Source organism: Schistocerca gregaria, chromosome 3 (genome assembly GCF_023897955.1).
Source record: "Schistocerca gregaria isolate iqSchGreg1 chromosome 3, iqSchGreg1.2, whole genome shotgun sequence".
Lineage (NCBI taxonomy): Eukaryota > Metazoa > Arthropoda > Insecta > Orthoptera > Acrididae > Schistocerca > Schistocerca gregaria.
In genome coordinates, this window is record NC_064922.1 from 9,184,822 (window position 1) to 9,189,992 (window position 5,171).

Consider the following 5,171-nt stretch of genomic DNA (forward strand, 5'->3'; position numbering starts at 1 on the left):
TGAATGTCCAGAGAGCTTGGTTGCACACGACGCGATGCCTTGTCAAACTCAAAACATAATGTATTCTTACGGGGAACCGATTTAGCCATAACTGTAACAATAAGCGGCCGAAACCACTAGTAAGAGAAAAAAAAAAGAATAAGAGTACACAAAAACGCAAAATGACACGAGAAAAAAAAACACAATCACAGTCACAAGAAACGATGTAAATACGGCTTGCGGCGCTACGACGGCACGGAAGTGAAGGCACGTCCGAACGCTGTCGCGTCTCAAGCGGAACTGTGATCCATTAGGACACACGGTCACTGAAGACCAAGTGCAACTTGTATACGATTCATCTCGAAACGCTCACACCCCTGATGATTTGTGTTTTCGTTTTACACAGCCGCTGTTCCTTGCTCTTTCCCACCCATTCGTTACATTCAACCTCTTACGTGACCGACCAAATATAGACTGGGAAACAAGACCACACACTTTGTGCATTCGGAATCGAAGGCAGGGCGTCCCTCGCCGCATTTGCTACGATGGCCATTTGCTACTTCTGCAGAAGAGGCGACGACGACGACGACGACCGCGAGATGCTCTGAGATATGTGAGAAATACATCTATAAAAAGTAATTCAGACTGCCTCGTCCCACCTTATTCTGTACCGCTTTAGCAAATGCTTTATCTGCGCCATTCGCCTTAATCACATCTGAGAGTAATTCTTAATAAAACGCCTGTCGCTAATTGTTCGTCATCACAGATACTGTTTGCTATACGGCCACGACGCGCAACTGATTTCCAAAATTCGTCTTCCTCCTGTGAGGATGGAACCCACGACCCCTGGTTTACTAGACCAGTGCTCTACCACTGAGCTAAAGAGGCGCGGCCTAGCGATACCCTTGCGTACTTCGTCCTTATGGTCGTCTGCATCATCAGACTTGAGCTGACAAAACTTCATATTACCGGCTAATATTTGCAGCTATGGCGACCCATTACTGCTTGGCTACACATCTGACACGTAACCGATGTGCTCTCCAAACAACAACACTTGCATTTCAGAACATGTCTTTCACTCATGTCTACAAAATCACCTTCACCTTCAAATACAGTTTCCTTGCGACTGACAGACGTAGGCAAAGTTTAAAGTTGCTATTTGCATTACATCACGTTAATCAGAAAAACGGTAATTTACATCTGCAGCGGAACAAAATTCCGTTCCGCCCAGCGTGGGGCTCGAACCCACGATCCTGGGATTAAGAGTCTCATGCTCTACCGACTGAGCTAGCCGGCTGCCTCGGTAAGTACATGCCGGGTAGCACGTCACACAGTACTCGTTTGGGTTGGGTGGTCCCATACAGAATCTCTCCATGCTGCCTAATGTTTTCCTAACGTCACACTCGTCACGTACTTCACTTTTATTTCATAATCATTTCTGAGAGGTACAGGAATTGCATGACAACATGCAGAGGTAGTGGCTTCAAAATTAACACACATACTTGATGTGACTCAAAAGCCGAACGAGTTACTTTCCGACGTTGTTTTAGATGTGCAAATACCAGTCAAAACTGGCGGTGACGGCACTCTGTCGACCACTCTGCCGATTCATCTCGAAACGCTCACACCCCTGAGGAATTGTGTTTTCGTTCTACACAGCCGCTGTTCCTTGCTCTTTCCCACCCATTCGTTACATTCAACCTTTTACGAGACCGACCAAATATAGACTGGGAAACAAGACCACACACTTTCTGCATTCGGAATCGAAGGCAGGGCGTCCATCACCGCATTTGTTATGATGGCCATTTGCTACTTCTGCAAAAGAGGCGACGGCGGCGACGACGACGACGACGATCACGACGACGACATGCTCTGAGATATGTGAGAAATACATCTATATAATGTAATTCAGACTGCCTCGTCCCACCTTATTCTGTACCGCTTTGGCAAATGCTTTATCTGCGCCATTCGCCTTAATCACATCTGAGAGTAATTCTTAATAGAACGCCTGTCGCTAATTGTTCGTCACCACAGATAGTGTTTGCTATACGGCCACGACGCGCAACTGATTTCCAAAATTCGTCTTTCTCCTGTGAGGATGGCACTTACGACACCTGGTTTACTAGAACAGTGCTCTACCACTGAGTTAAAGAGGCGCGGCCTATCGGTACCCTTGCGTACTTCGTCCTTATGGTCGTCAGAATCATCAGACTTCAGCTGACAACACTTCATATTACCGTCTAATATTTGCACCTATGGCGACCCAGTACTGCTTGGCTACACATCTGACACGTAACCGATGTGCTCTCCAAACAACAACACTTGCATTTCAGAACATGTCTTTCACTCATGTCTACAAAATCACCTTCACCTTCAAATACAGTTTCCTTGCGACTGACAGACGTAGGCAAAGTTTAAAGGTTGCTATTTCCATTACATCACGTTAATCAGAAAAACGGTAATTTACATCTGCAGCGGAACAAAATTCCGTTTCGCCCAGCATGGTGCTCGATCCCACGATTCTGGGATAAGAGTCTGACGCTCTACCGGCTGAGCTAGCCGGCTGCCTCGGTGAATACCTTGTGGGTAGCAAGTCACACAGTACTCGTTTGGGTTTGGTGGTCCCATACAGAATCTCTCCATGCTGCCTAATGTTTTCCTAACGTCACACTCGTCACGTACTTCACTTTTATTTCATAATCATTTCTGAGAGGTAAAGGAATTGCATGACAACATGCAGAGCTAGTGGCGTCAAAATTAACACACACACTTGATGTGACTCAAAAGCCGAACGAGTTACTTTCCGACGTTGTTTTAGATGTGCAAGTGCCAGTCAAAACTCGCGGTGACGGCACTCTGCCGACCATTTCGCTAGTTAACACTGGTCTTGTTGTGTGTGTTTCAAGCTCAAGAGCATCTCCAAGCAAAAAATGGTCGACAGCAACATTCAGACGGTTTCGTACTGCTCAATTGCTACATTAAAACGGTAAGTTTCTTTTTCAGAACTGGAAAAACACGAGCGTGACAGCATTCGAACCTGTAATTTTCAGATCCGAAGTCCGGTGCCTGATCCATTTTTTTTTTTTTTATAATTTTGCCTTTCGCGGGCAAGCGCTCTACCACCTTTTTTTGTTTTTTTTCTATAAAGTAATTTCCCTTAAAAAGCCCCTTAGGAAAATGGAACTAAGAAAACCCCTAAGTGCCACCGCCACTTTTCATCCTATAACAAAAAATCTGATCCACTTCAGGCGTTGGCCCCTGAGTAAACCCACCCCAGAGAGCTGCCTATATATCAGGGGAAATATGGGAAATCAAGGTTAGGGCTATCCTTTGCCACTTTTTTTTTTGTTACATGTGAATTCTAGTAACCAAGTGTTACAAGTAAGTGTTACAACAACAAAGGTGGCATAAAAGAGTAATCCAGAAATAAAAACATAAATCACTGATGTAATTCCAACTAAAAGGTTCTTAATAATGTAACTGGTTCCACCTGGAGCCTCGTCATCGTTATCTGATATCTCCAATTGCGGCTTTGAAGGGCATCTGCAACGGAGGCATTCAGCTTCGCTAGTGCCTCAAGGAAAACAGCATCCTTGCAGCAGCTTGTCTCTTCCTTCGCTCATGACTGACAAGACAGAACGTTCAGCCGTTTGTGTGATGCGGCACAGAACATTAACCGCGGCTCGGCACTCCCCAGCTGAGTGGGGGGTTAACGAAAACGCTGCGTAAATAATTTGCGAAGAGCGTACGGTATTTCGGTGTGCGTTCGAGGGCATTGTGAGCATTTTGCAGGAACCACCAGTAATCAAGCTGCTCTTTCTCTCCGTCGCGAAAGATGTAGGCGACTGTAAGTCCTTTGAACCATGTAAGCGCATGATATTTTGCAGCCGGAAAGTAAGTTCCATCGGGACAGAGTTGGGTCTGAGGGTCAATCATATCAGGTGTGACCCGGAGGTAACAAGCCAATATCTTCTGTGTTAGTCGCCAAACTCCGGACGATGATGCGCAAGTAAAACGATGTTCATCAGTATCCAAAAGGTGACAATCCTGGCAATAATGGGAGTCTGCCAATCCAGTAGTGTGAAGTCGCTGTAGTGTGGCATATTTTTTGTTGGCGATCTGATACCACTTCGAACGCACCGTGGAGGACAGAAAGTTGTGGTGTATCGTTTTCCACACTCTTGGCCAGTGAACCGTAGGGTACTTGTTTTCCACCACGTTATGGGGAACAGCACGCAGAAGGTTGGTGTAAAAATCTTTCGCCTTTGGTGGACGCGTGGCGGAGAAGTTCGAGCTGACATAGCTGTAATCAAGAATGAAGGTCGACACATGGGAGAGCTGTGGTGCAACGTGCACAACCGACACCGGCGGGACGTTAGAGACTGGCATCAGAACCTGTAGTAAACGACCCGTGAGAGAGGTATATTGACTTTTCCATCGTTTCCTCATGTTGTTCATGTAAAGGCTAGCTGCTCTCGCCCTGACGTTGACCATCCCAGCCCTCCTTTGTGCACTGGGAGGGTAAGAGTGTCGTATCGTACTTTAAAGATATGACCTGCGGAAACGTAGTAACTGAAGGCCTATCTGCAGCGGTAGTGGGAGGACTTGTGCCACGTGATTGAGTTTTGATGCCACGTAGAGGTTCAGGTATTCAACACGTTGTAGCTGATTCAAGTCCGGAGCAGGTTCTGTCGCACCATTGCGCGTATGATCTCTAATAACCGTCGGTAGTTTGCTGCAGCTGTTTTACGTACATCTTTCTTGAACGTGATTCCCAAATATCGCAGATCAGAAACTGGTGGGAGGGGAGAGACGGCTTCCGGTCCGAGACCTCGCCCAATATCCAACGCCGCCGACTTGTTGATGTTCAGAAGACTGCCGGCGGCCTGTCCGTATCGCTCAATCCAGGTTAGTACGCTTTGAACTTCGTCATTGGAACGAACCAGCAGTAGCAGGTCGTCAGCGTATGTCCTATAGCGAAAGGTGACGTCCCGCAGCGTGATGCCAGATAGGCGGTGGTTAAGGCCCCCTAGGAGTGGCTCGAGTGCGATGGCATAAAGGTAGGTAGAAAGGGGTCAACCCTGCCGTAGAGACCTCTTAATGGGTACTGGTCCTACCGTCCTTCCATTGACCTGGACGTGTGAGCTGGCTGCGGTCCGAAGACGCCGTAGGGTGTCAATGAGGCCCGGGGG

At 47.1% G+C, this 5,171-nt stretch overlaps 2 non-coding genes across 2 annotated transcripts; both read right to left on the reverse strand.

Moving 5' to 3' along the window:
* Window positions 1–795: 795 nt before the first annotated feature.
* Trnat-agu (transfer RNA threonine (anticodon AGU)) lies at window positions 796–867 on the reverse strand. Its single transcript has one exon. It is a non-coding gene; the product is annotated as a tRNA-Thr (tRNA).
* Window positions 868–1,203: 336 nt separating this feature from the next.
* Window positions 1,204–1,276, reverse strand: Trnak-cuu (transfer RNA lysine (anticodon CUU)). Its single transcript has one exon. It is a non-coding gene; the product is annotated as a tRNA-Lys (tRNA).
* Window positions 1,277–5,171: the final 3,895 nt, after the last annotated feature.